This window comes from Myotis daubentonii, chromosome 4, assembly GCF_963259705.1.
Source record: "Myotis daubentonii chromosome 4, mMyoDau2.1, whole genome shotgun sequence".
Classification (NCBI taxonomy): Eukaryota; Metazoa; Chordata; class Mammalia; order Chiroptera; family Vespertilionidae; genus Myotis; species Myotis daubentonii.
In genome coordinates this window covers 10,724,900-10,738,311 of record NC_081843.1, presented here as the reverse complement: position 1 = coordinate 10,738,311, position 13,412 = coordinate 10,724,900, and the positions used below count along the sequence as shown (strand labels likewise).

At 44.7% G+C, this 13,412-nt stretch overlaps 1 protein-coding gene across 2 annotated transcripts in view; it reads right to left on the bottom strand.

Moving 5' to 3' along the window:
* Positions 1 to 13,412, bottom strand: part of LOC132232794 (acyl-coenzyme A synthetase ACSM1, mitochondrial-like) — a 187,990-nt gene that overhangs the window by 105,384 nt on the left and 69,194 nt on the right. The gene's annotated exons all lie outside the window — the stretch shown is intronic.

Genomic DNA, 13,412 nt, shown 5'->3' with positions numbered 1-13,412 from the left:
CTGTTTTCTTAGGGTCCTTCTTGAAGTTTGAGTGTAAAAAGTGGCTTAAGCTAGAATTATCTTTCCATGAGAATGTTGACTGAGGGAAGGTGGCCTCACAAACAGCTTGGAGGTTCAAGCACGTCATCACTGCAAACAGGGAAGCCCCTCCCCTGGTTTCAGCAGTCAGATGCTACTGCTTGACCAGAGACCCCCAGAATAGACCAATAAAACTTGACTCAGCTTACTTTCAGGTCCTTTTTAAAAATATATTTTGATTGATTTCAGAGAGGAAGGGAGAGGGGGAGAGAGATAGAAACATCAATGATGAGAGAGAATCACTGATCGGCTGCCTCCTGCACACCCCCCACTGGGAATTGAGCCCGCAACCCGGGAATTGAACCATGAGCTCCGGGTCATAGGTCGATGCTCAACCACTGAGCCATGCCGGCTGGCTCAGGTCCTTTTGACCCATAATAACCTAACCTCCATTAATTGTGATGCTGCCCCCAGAGCCCTGCTCTGCATTCCCAGTAGGAAAACCGTAGCTAAATATGTGATTGGATTACTGTCTGAAGAAAAGAGTACAGACACAGGAGAAGTTCACCCCTTAGAGTTTGCTTGTCAGCATGGTCCTTAGGCCACATGAGCTACAATAAGCCCCTTCCTTTTTAGTGCCTGTCAACTAACAGTACTATCTTTTGTTTTGTCTGAGCACCTTTGGGGAAGAAAGGCCCTGAGGTGTCAGCTGATCCAGACCCGGCCCTCAAACACATTTCCTTTGGAGAAAAAATTATCTGCTCCATTTTTTGGTGTTTTTTGTTTGTTTGTTTGTTTGTTGTTAATCCTCACCGGAGGATATTTTTCCCATTGATTTTTAGAGGGGAAGGGAGGGAGAGAAACGGGGAAAGAAAAACATCGATGTGAGAGAGACACCTCGATTGGTTGCCTCTTCCCTCCCCCCTCCCCAGCTCCCAACAACCCTTCAGTCTGAAGGCTGGCGCTCTAACCACTGAGAAAAACGGATTAGGGTTCTGCTTTATTTAAATGGGACGTTCTCCAACTTTGCAGGGTTCCCACCACTCCTTACTTTGCCACACCTCCTTGTTTCTGCACTTACTCTTCAGCCTCTGTTGACATTTGAGCTTAAAAACCTAGATCTAAGTCAATACCCCCAGAGGAATTTCTCCAGGTTTCAAAGCAAGTTTAGTGGCAGAGCTGGTCCGACAAGCCCATTTCCCCTGCTATTATTTCCAACGTGTACCTCCCTCCACCAGCACCAACTGGTTTAGAGCAAGAATACCAGACTCTGTGGCTATTTTCATACACAGGACCTCAGAAGATCCCTTAAAATACCCGAGGCCAGTTCTAAACACCTCTTAAACCAAAGGCAGTGAAACAACAAATAAATTAATTAATCCTCAGAATCAGACTGTATTCGGAGGAAGAATCTTTTTTTGTTGTTTTTGTCCTCACCCAAGGAGACTTTTCTATTTAGTTAGTTAATTAGATTATCCTCACCTGAGGATATTTTTCCATTGCTTTTCAGAGAGAGTGGAAAGGAGGAAGGGAGGAGAGAGAGAGAGAGACATTGAGGTGAGAGACACCCATGGATTGGTTGCCTTCCACATGCACCTGGGGCACAGGATGGAACCTGCAACCCAGGAATCGAACCCGAGACCCTCCCATGTGCAGGCCAATGCTCTAACCAGTGAGAACACAACAGCGAGGGCCGGAGGAAGAATCTTTCAAGAGGAAATTAAGTTAAAATGAGATCACTAGGTGGACCCTAACCCAGTATAACTGACGTCCTTATAAGAAGAGGTGGGGACACAGACACATAGAGGGAGAATGTGGTGTGAACATGAAGACGGACAACTTCAAGCCCAGAGCTAAGCCCAAGAAGAGACCCCCTGCCGACACCTTGATCTCAGACTTCTTGCCTCCTGAACTGTGAGAAATAAATTCCTAAGGTTTAAGACCCCCAGGCTGCAGCAGGTTGTTATAGCAGCCCTAGCTGTCCAATACACCTCTGTAAATGAATAACAAAGAAATGACTTTGGCGTTATCTTATCCTGTAAATGTGTTTGAAATTCCTATTTAATATTCATCATGCGAGGGGGCCAAGCGCCACAAGCACCCAGCTGGGAGGACTGTGGGAGCTGAGAGTGTGTCCTTAGGAGCCAATCGGCACAGGTTCAAATCCCAGCCCCTGCACTCCTCACCTACACAGCTTTGGGCAATTTTCTTAACCTAAAATATGGAAATACTAGAGGCCCAGTGCACGAAATTCGTGCATGGGGTTGGGAGTGTCTCTCAACCCAGCCTGCACCCTCTCCAATCTGGGACATCCCTCTCACAATCTGGGACTGCTGGCTCCTAACTGTTTGCCTGCCTGATTGCCCCTAACCGCTTCTGCCTGCTGGCCTGATCACCCACAACCACCCTCCCCTGCCAGCCATCTTGTGGCGGCCATCTTGTCACGTGTGATGCCACCTAGGCTTTTATTATATAGGATTAGCAACACCTGGAGTAGTGAATGAATGACTTCCTGTGTGAAGCATGTGAGCACAGACTCAGCACAGGTGAATAATCCAGGCATGGGGGTTTCTGCTAACAAACACTCTCTCTGGGGGAAACACATTTAACAATTAGGCTTCAAAAAAAACAGCTGCTTGACTTTTGAAATTAGTGTCTAAAGAGAAGGAATAGAGATACATTGCTGAGCAGACACCACAGTGTCCAGCTTCTGCATTAATACATTAAGAAGGCTAAACATGGGGATATCTATACTTACATGTTTACCTCTATCTTCATGTACAACTGTCTTTATAACTGTCAATATCTATATCTATAACTATGCCAATATCTGCTGTCACTATCTGTAGCTATAACCTAATCATATCTATATCTATAACTACACTGATAGCTGTATTTATATCTATATCCATATTGATATTGATATATCTCACTATGTATTACTATAGTGATATTTATAACTACATCTATATCTGTGTCTATAACTATGTATATGTATATGGATATGTATGTATATGTATATGTATATGTATATGTACATGTACATGTACATGTACATGTATATGTATACACTAGAGGCCCGGTGCACGGATTCATGCACTGGTGAGGTCCCTTAGCCTGGCCTGCAGGCATCTGGCTGAAACCTGCAGTCCAACATCCCCCAAGGGATGTAGTAGTGCGCGAAGTGGCAGGCAGCTGGGGAGGAGCCCAAGCGCCGGCCAGGTGCCCCACTGCTCCCGCTCATCCCAGCTCCACTGTGCCTGCCACCACTGCCTCTCCTTAGGCTCACTCCACTGTGATCTCTGCATCCATCCTAGGGCTATACCTGTGTGCCCATGACAAGAAGCAGCTGCAGGCTCCCAATGTGGTCCCCATCCCGATCCCGTCCTGGTCTGGATGGAGGAGGGGTGCACAAGGGAAGTGTCTGAGGGAGAGGCTTACACTGCTGCAGCTGAAATCACCAGCTGTGAGCCTGGCATCTGACGCCCATTGGTCAGCTGAGCGGCGCTCCCATAGGGGACAGCTCCTGCGTTGAGCGTCTACCCCTGATAGTCAGTGTGTGTAATAGTGACTGGTCAAATGGTCAAATGGTCACTTAGGCATATACATATCCTATCTAATAAAAGAGAAACATGGTAATTAGCGTACGACTGCTACCCTTCCCATTGGCTAATCAGGGCGATATGCAAAGTAACTGCCAGCCAAGATGGCAGCCGGCAGCCAGGCAGCTGGAAGCGAACATGGGCTTGCTTGCTTCAGTGACGGAGGAAACCAACGTTCCCCGCCTGCCTTGCCGGCCTCTGAGCTTGCAGTTTGAAACATTGTAACAAATATAGAAGCTAAACAAAAATCCCAGAAACCTGCTTTCAGCTGGCCGGGATCTGAGAGCTGGAGTTATACATTGTTTCGATTTTAGAACCCAAACAAACCAGATACCTGCTTTCAGCAGCAGAGGCCTCAGAGCTGGAGCCTCAGAGCTAAAGCTGGCCCAGAATAAAAAAGAAAAAAGAAAAAAAGGAGCAGTTGGGAGCTTCAGTCACCCGCGAGCCTGAAAACAGCCCTCAGCCCCTCACCCAGACTGGCCAGGCACCCAGTGGGGACCCCCACCCTGAAGGGTGTGTGACCAGCTGCAAACAGCCATCATCCCCTCATCCAGGCTGGCCAGGCACCCCAATGGGGACCCCCACCCTGATCCAGGACACCCTTCAGGGCAAACCAGCCAGCCCCACCCATGCACCAGGCCTCTATCCTATATAGTAAAAGGGTAATATGCCTCCCAGCACCAGGATCAGCGGAGCCGAGAGGCCTCCCGGCACCGGGATCAGCGTGACAGGGGGCAGTGCCCAAACCCCCTGATCGCCCTGCGGCTCTGTGTGTGACAGGGGACGGGGCCACAACCTCCCTATCCGCCCTGCTCTGTTTGTGGCAGGGGAAGGCGCCCCAACCTCCTGATTAGCCCTGCTCTGTGCCTGATAAGGGGGAGCTCCCCAACCCCCTGATCGCCCTGCAGCTCTGTATGTGACAGGGTGCAGTGCCCCAACCCCCTGATTGGCCCTGCTCTGTGTGTGACAGGGTAGAGCCATAACCTCCCCATTGGCCCTGCCCTGAGTGTGAGAGTGGCAGCGCCCCAACCCCTTGATCGGCCCTGCTCTGTGGGTGATAGAGGGTGGCGCCCCAACCCCACCCCCACGGGCCCTGCTCTGTGTGTGATGAGGTAGAGCCATAACCTCCCCATCGGCCCTGCCCTGAGTGTGACAGTGGTGGCGTCTCAACCCCCTGATCGGCCCTGGTCTGTGGGTAATAGAGGGCGGTGCCCCAACCCCCTGATCCGCCCTGCTCTGTGTGTGACAGGGGGCAGTGCCCCAACTCCCCTATTGGCCCTACTCTGTGAGTGACGGGGGGAGCTCCCCAACCCCCTGATCGGCCCTGGCCTGTGCATGACAGGGTATGGAGCCCCAACCTCCCTGATTGGCCCTGCTCTGTGCATGACAGGGGGTGGTGCCACAACCTCCCCATCAACCCTGCCTTGAGTATGACAGGGGGCGGTGCCCCAACCCCCCAAACAGCCCTACCCTGAGCATGACTGAGAGTGGCATCACAACCTCCCAATCCGCCCTGCTCTGTGCATGACAGGGGGTGGCACCCCAACTCCCCAATTGGCCCTGCTCTGAGCCTGACCAGGGGCTGCACCTAGGGATTGGGCCTGCCCTCTGCTACCTGGGAGCAGGCCTAAGCCAGCAGGTCGTTCTCTCCTGAGGGGTCCCAGACTGCGAGAGGGCACAGGCCAGGCTGAGGGACCCCTCCTCCTGTGCACAAATTTTTGTGCACCGGGCCTCTAGTATATATATAAAATGCCTGACATTGGAAACCAACAAAATGTTAGATTTTCCCTTTTTGCCATAATTTGGAAAACTAAAATGAGAAAATTGGGGAGAAAAGATACAGTGTGCCTACAAAATGTCTGAATTACAGATAAATATATTTTTCACAAATCAAATATTTACTGTGCCACATATGGTTTTCGATACCATCAGAGATTATTTGGGCTGCAAGAGTTCATACCCTCTTGGGTTTTATAATCTAAGGCAGTGATTTTCAACCTGTGTACCACAAGAATTTTTAAAACATTCAATACCTGACTATTTAGTCAAGAGTACTGACCTCTTTTCCCTTAGACTGTCAATTTTTTAAAAATCATTTTTTAACATGTTTTATTGATTTTTTTACAGAGAGGAAGAGAGAGGGATAGAGAGTTAGAAACATCGATCAGCTGCCTCCTGCACACCCCCCTGGAAATGTGCCCACAACTAAGGTACATGCCCTTGACCAGAATCAAACCCAGGACCTTTCAGTCTGCAGGCCGACACTCTATCCACTGAGCCAAACCGGCCAGGGCTAGAGTGTCAATTTTTAAAAATGACAACAGCCAACACAACAATAGCCAGCCAGTGTACATGAATAAAAATAATATCTATTTTTGGTTAGAGGGGCAAAAAATATAACATATTTTTTGGTGTGCCACAGAGTGTGGGGAAGCACAGGACTTGGTTGGAAAGTCTGTAAGGAGGACAGTCCGAAAGGTCGGAGGCCTCTAGGGAGACCTTGCCAAAGGCAGCAGACCCTGCCTTGACTTTTCCAAACAGGGGTGTTTTGCTGGAATCCTTATGTTTATTCTTTACATGCCCTTGCTTAAAGGACACTATAGACGCATGTGCCTTCTCCAGGATACTTACCCTACTGATAGTATCTAATAGTTAATTTTAGTTCACCCTTGTTGCAATAAAAGCCTAAGGAGGCAGGTGAATGGGGCTGTCTGGTTCCTTTAGCCAGGCAGTCCCTTAGCCTTCTCTTTCACAGCAATCATGTGTCAGAGTAATCATTCATCCATCACCCAGGGTCTGCTAGTCAGCCCCGGCAAGAGAGTTAGGGCAATTAGTTTATGTGTGCCATGGGAAAAAAATTATTGAAAATTACTGATCTAAGCACATCCTACAAAATAGTCTTAAAGAACAATCATGTGAGTCTTGCTGACATGGCCCAGTGGTTGAGTGTTGACCAGGAGATTGAAGTTCAATTCCTGGTCAGGGCACATGCCCAGGTTGTGGGCTTGATCCCCAGTGTGGGGTGTGCAGTAGGCAGCCGATCAATGATTCTTCCTCGTCATTGATGTTTCTATCTCTCTCTCCCTCTCCCTTCCTCTTTGAAATCAATTAATATATGTAATGTATAACATATGATAGATGATATGCAATATATGATATATAACATATGATATATAATATACATGTAACATGTGATACATGATACATGATGTATAATACATGATACATAATATGTAATAGATGATATATGATTGATATATGATATATAATACAATCATTTGAAATACTTTAAGTTCAGTTTGGCATTGGCTTTTGAGAGGTGGCTCGGCCCACTACTCTATGCCTAGGCCCACAGTGACTTGAGTTCCAGCAACAGAGCTCTGATTTCATGAGACTTTAGCCTGGAAAAACTATTTATTTTATCAGAAAACAGACTTAGTGTGTCCCAGGGGATCTTCGAGTTACCCAGCCAGATTTGGTTCCACAGCTTACCAACTGAGTGATTTGGGCCACTATTTGTGTCTCTGAACTTGAGGGCACAGTAACAATACCTACCACCCAGCTGCCCACAGGATTAGTAAGATCATCTACAAAAATCTCTTTGCCAGTACTGTGTCTAATAAGGGTAAGGGCTCAATAAATGTTGAGGTGCCCTGTACCACCCAGCAAATTCTAAAGCTGAGCCCCCTGTTAGGTAGGAAAATTTTTTAGAAAATGAAAGCCACAACCTTTATATAATGTGAATCCACTACTGCATAGTGCACTCTTATTCCAGGTATTCACCTTCTGGGTCTTTTTAATCCCCTCTGCACGCTACACCCCATGCACAGCTGTCTAACATTACATTGATCACCTGCTATGTACCAGCCACTGTGCTAGGCATGGCCTGTGCATATCCTCATGGATCCCCTACTGGATATCACCACCTTCATTTTCAGTTAAAGAGAGGTTAGGACACTTACCAAAGGCCAGCCAACCTATAGTTGGGCTTTCAGGACTCTGTATATACTTACTGCCCCCAGACACACACACAACACACACCCACACACCCACACACACACACATACTGAAGCTACCATTCACCTCTCATTTGCCTCTGTCTTACCTGGCATTGGGGATTGTCTAGGGCAGTGGTCGGCAAACCACGGCTCCCAAGCCACATGTGGCTCTTTGGCCCCTTGAGTGTGGCTCTTCCACAAAATACCACGTGTGGGTGCGCATGTACAGTGCGATTGAAACTTCGTGGCCCATGCACAGAATTCGGTTTTTGGCCTGGGCGAGTCTATTTTGAAGAAGTGGCGTTGGAAGAAGTGGGGGGTGTCAGTCGGTTGGGCGACGGGCGATGCGGCACAGGCGGGCCATGGGATACGCAGCGCAGGGGAGGCGCGCGTGATTCATGCACGAGTTGAGTGAGCCAGTCAGTCAGCAGTCTCATGTGCAGTGGTTAGTGCTAGTCGCGTCTGCAAATCGTGTGCGGATGACAAAAGTACCTACTCGAAGCATAAAGTTACCTGTATTTTTCCAACCAGCTGCAAATCCTACAGGTATTTTTGTCATCAATTTAAGAATTGTAATTCTTTTGTGTTGGTGGCTTTATTATTATAAAATGAAACATTTTTTAGGTGCCCTGTTTGAGATGGCTACAAAGAAGAAGCAAAGAAAAACAGAAGACGAAAACTATGAATTTAAAGTTGAATGGACCGAGACTTTCGCGTTTATTCAAAACTTAAATGGCCTTCCGACCTGTCTTATTTGTCAGGAAAAATTGGCGCATAACAAGAAATCAAATTTGGAAAGACACTTTACAACTAAACATGTGTCATTTAGTACTAAATATCCTGTAGGTAATGCAAGGAAGAAAGCATTTGAGTAACTTCAGAAGAGTCAAGAAAAATCAAGTTCTGTATTTAATTACTGGATGCAATCTTCCAACAATGTTAATATTGCAAGTTTTGTGGTTAGTGAAGAGATTGCTAAGGCAGGAAGACCATATACAGATGGCGAATACATAAAAAGTTGTTTTATAAATGCATCCGAAGAGCTATTTCAGGATTTTAAGAACAACGCAGATATTCTAAAAAATTAAAGGGTTACCATTGTCTGCTAAAACAATGAAAGATAGAACAGTCAAAATGTCTTCGAATATAACCAACCAGCAAGTCGAAGATCTTAAATTGGTTTCAACTTTATCAATAGCAGTTGACGAGTCTTATGACATAAATGATACAGCGCAAGTTTCACTTTCTGTACGATTTATTTCATCTACAGGTCCTAAAGGAGAACTTTTAGGATTATTGCCACTCAAAGGTCAAACACGTGGAAAGGATATAGCAAATGCTGTAATTGAGTGCATTGAAAAATATCATATTCCACTCGATAAAATTGTCTCAATTTCAACAGACAGGTCGAAAAGTATCACCGGCGTAAGAAACGGGTTTGTTGCTATTTTGAAAGAAAAATTTAATCACGAGATATTTACTTACCATTGCATCATTCATCAAGAAGTGCTTTGTGCGCAGACATTTCCAGAAGAAATTTGCAAAGTTATGGAATTGGCGATTAAGATTATCAACCCCATTATAGCTAAAGCTCTTAATCATCACCAATTTAAAGAATTTTTAGTTGAAATGGAGAGTGAGTATGCAGATCTTCGGCTGCATAACAAGGTACGTTGGTTATCAAGGGGAAACGTTTTGAAATGTTTCGCTTCCTTATTAACAGAAATTAAAGCATTTCTCCTTGAGAAGGGTGTTGTTCGCTATCCAGAACTAACGAACTATCAGTGGATCCAAAAATTTTATTTCATGAGAAAAACTTGGGAGAACCAAGATGGCGGCATAGGTTAACTCGGGAGTTTGCCGCTTTGAACAACTACTTCAAAAGTGAAACTAAAAGACGGAACGGACATCACCCAGAACCACAGGAACGCTGGCTGAGTGGAAGTCCTACAACTAGGAGGAAAGAGAAACGCATACGGACACTCAGAGGAGGCGCAGTGCTGAAGTCAAATTCTGAGGTGCGGAGTGCGCGGAGCGGGCTGGCAGCGGAGGGCGCGGTTGTTGTTTTCAATCGGGAGGGAGTCGCAGACTCTGAGCTCCAGATACAGGCGAGTCTTTAGGGACCCAGACTCAAATGGGAGAAGCGGGACTGTCTGGCTTCGGTCAGAGCAAGTGCAGCTTTCTCTCCGAGCTTTGCAGCGGGTGCTGGAACTCAGAGAGGCAGAGCCCCTGGGGACAGGACTGAGAGCCGTCATAACTGCTCTCTCCGGCCCACCCTGTTGATCCTGTGCGACCTGCCCCGCCCAAGCCCTGCACAGAGGCATTTGCCGGATAGCCTCAGGCAAAGGCTAGATTAGCACCTCCCTAGAGGACAGAAGTTCTCTCACTGCTGACACAGCTGATTCTCATAGCCACTTGGCCTGGAGGTCAAACCCTCCCTGGTATTAGCTACAACAATCAAGGTTTAACTATAAGACTGCGAACAAAGACCACTAGGGGGTGCACCAAGGAAGCATAACAAAATGCAGAGACAAAGAAACAGGACAAAATTGTCAATGGAAGATATAGAGTTCAGAACCACACTTTTAAGGTCTCTCAAGAACTGTTTAGAAGCTGCGGATAAACTTAATGAGATCTACACGAAAACTAATAAGACCCTCGATCTCATATTGGGGAACCAACTAGAAATTAAGCATACATGGACTGAAATAACGAATATTATACAGACTCCCGACAGCAGACCAGAGGAGCGCAAGAATCAAGTCAATGATTTGAAATGCGAGGAAGCAAAAAACATCCAACCGGAAAAGCAAAATGAAAAAAGAATCCAAAAATGCGAGGATAGTGTAAGGAGCCTCTGGGACAGCTTCAAGCGTACCAACATCAGAATTATAGGGGTGCCAGAAGATGAGAGAGAGCAAGATATTGAAAACCTTTTTGAAGAAATAATGACAGAAAACTTCCCCCACCTGGTGAAAGAAATGGACTTACAGGTCCAAGAAGCGTGGAGAACCCCAAACAAAAGGAATCCAAAGAGGACCACACCAAGACACATCATCATTAAAATGCCAAGAGCAAAAGACAAAGAGAGAATCTTAAAAACAGCAAGAGAAAGAAACTCAGTTACCTACAAGGGAATACCCATACGACTGTCAGCTGATTTCTCAACAGAAACTTTGCAGGCCAGAAGGGAGTGGCAAGAAATATTCAAAGTGATGAATACCAAGAACCTACAACCAAGATTACTTTATCCAGCAAAGCTATCATTCAGAATTGAAGGTCAGATAAAGAGCTTCACAGATAAGGAAAAGTTAAAGGAGTTCATCACCACCAAACCAGGATTATATGAAATGCTGAAAGGTATCCTTTAAGAGGAAGAGGAAGAAAAAGGTAAAGATACAAATTATGAACAACAAATATGCATCTATCAACAAGTGAATCTAAGAATCAAGTGAATAAATAATCTGGTGAACAGAATGAACTGGTGATTATAATAGAATCAGGGACATAGAAAGGGAATGGACTGACTATTCTTGGGAGGGAAAGGGGTGTGGGAGATGCGGGAAGAGACTGGACAAAAATCGTGCACCTATGGATGAGGACAGTGGGTGGGGAGTGAGGGTGGAGGGTGGGGCGGGAACTGGGAGGAGGGGAGATATGGGGGGGAAAAAAGAGGAACAAATGTAATAATCTGAACAATAAAGATTTAATTAAAAAAAATTTATTTCATGGTAGAGGTTACATCTCATCTAAATCAGCTTAATCGTAAACTATAGGGGAAAGGAAACACAGTTTTTCTGATGTTAGAAGAAGTTATTTCATTCGAAAACAAATTATCTCTTTTTGCTCAAGATTTTGAAAGAGAAACTTTGATTCACTTTCCAAGCCTGTTGAAACATCGCCAAGAAAATAATTCTGATATTGACATTTGCTATTTCAAAACACTTTTAAATATGAGGGAAGCTTTTCTCAACAGGTTTCACAAATTCAGAAAACAGCAAAGCGACGTTAGCCTTTGTTTAAAAAAACCTCTCAATGCTACTGTTAACAGAATTAAATTTTTCTCCCTTTAATATTGACATTGGCAACTTTGAAATGCAATTGCTGGATTTAAAAAACAAAGAACTGTGGAGATAGAAATTTAAACGTCTTTGTGTTGATATAGAAATATTGGAGAAAAACCAATGTGAACTTAGTTCACAGCACAAGTGGTCTGCTTTGAAAGACCTGAAGAAGGAAGATATGTCGATTTTTAATACCTGGAATAGTATTCCGAACTCACATAATCAACTGGAAAAACTAGCGTTTGCTGTTCTTTCCTTATTCGGGTCTACATATTTATGCGAACAATCATTTTCAAGCATGAACCTTATCAAGAGTATATTGAGAAGTCGTCTTATTGATGAGAACCTGGAATCGTGCCTAAAATTAAAAACAACAGCATACAAACCTGCCTTACCCAAACTTTCCAAGGAGATGCAAGGCCATTGTTCACATTAGTGTTTGTCAGTCATTGTCATGATTTAATTTTATGGATATTGTAAGGTAAACTGTAAAGAATTTAATTTTATCAATAAATAATATCATTATTAAGTATGATATCAAGTTTTATTCAACATACCTATAGTTTCACTAAGACAAAACTTTAAGTAGACAGAACCTAAACACAGAACCTACACACAGAACCTAGACACAGAACCTACACAGAACCTAGAGACAGAAGAACTTCGCTGGAGAGAACATGGCAAAAGATCCTGGACAGAAACTGGAGACAGAACCTAGAGACAGAACCTAGCGAGAGAACCTGGCTGAAGAACCTAGAGACAGAACCTGGCTACAGAACCTGGATAGAACATGGCAAGAGAACCTGACTAGAACCTGGTGACCGAACCTGGCTGGAGAACCTAGCAAGAGAACATGGACACAGAACCTGGCTGGAGATGCTAACCAGAACTTCGCTGGAGATCCTGACCAGAACTTGGCTAGAGATCCTGGCTAGGCTGCTGATCAACTGAAAAAACAAACAAACAAACAAACAAAAAACAAAAAAACAAAAAAAAAACCTTTAAGTAAAGTTTATTAAGTTAATTTTAGGGAATGTTGTAGAGTGAAAGAAGATGTAGTGTCGAGGATTGAGAAAGTTATGTTGAGATGGTTTGGACAAATAGAGAGGATGAACGAAAGGAGATAGACAAAACAAGTATATAAGACGACGGTGGATGGGAGAGTTGGAAGGGGTTGACCTCAGCGAACATACCACAATCAGATTGAGGACGTTTTTAACAAAGGCCAGCTTAGGAGTACCCTAATTAAGTTAATAACAATGTACCTACCTATATAGTTTAAGTTTAAAAAATTTGGCTCTCAAAAGAAATTTCAATCGTTGTACTGTTGATATTTGGCTCTATTGACTAATGAGTTTGCTGACCACTGCCTTAGAATGTCAATTTCAAAAAAAAAAATGACAACAGCCAACACAACAATAGACAGCTAGTGTGGATGAATAAAAATTATACAAAGTTTTGGTCAGATCGGAAAAAAATATAGTATAGTTTTTGGTGTGCCCCAAGTTGTAGTAATTAGTTGATGTGTGCTATGGGATAAAAATGATGAAAAATCACTGGTCTACGGACATCCTACAAAATAGTTTTAAAGAACAATGATTTGAACCTGGCTGGCATGGCTCAGTGGTTGAGCATTGAGCTATGAACCAGGAGTTTGAGGTTAGATTCCCGGTAAGGGCACATGCCCAGGTTGCAGACTGAATCCTCAGTGTGGGGCGTGCAGGAGCAGC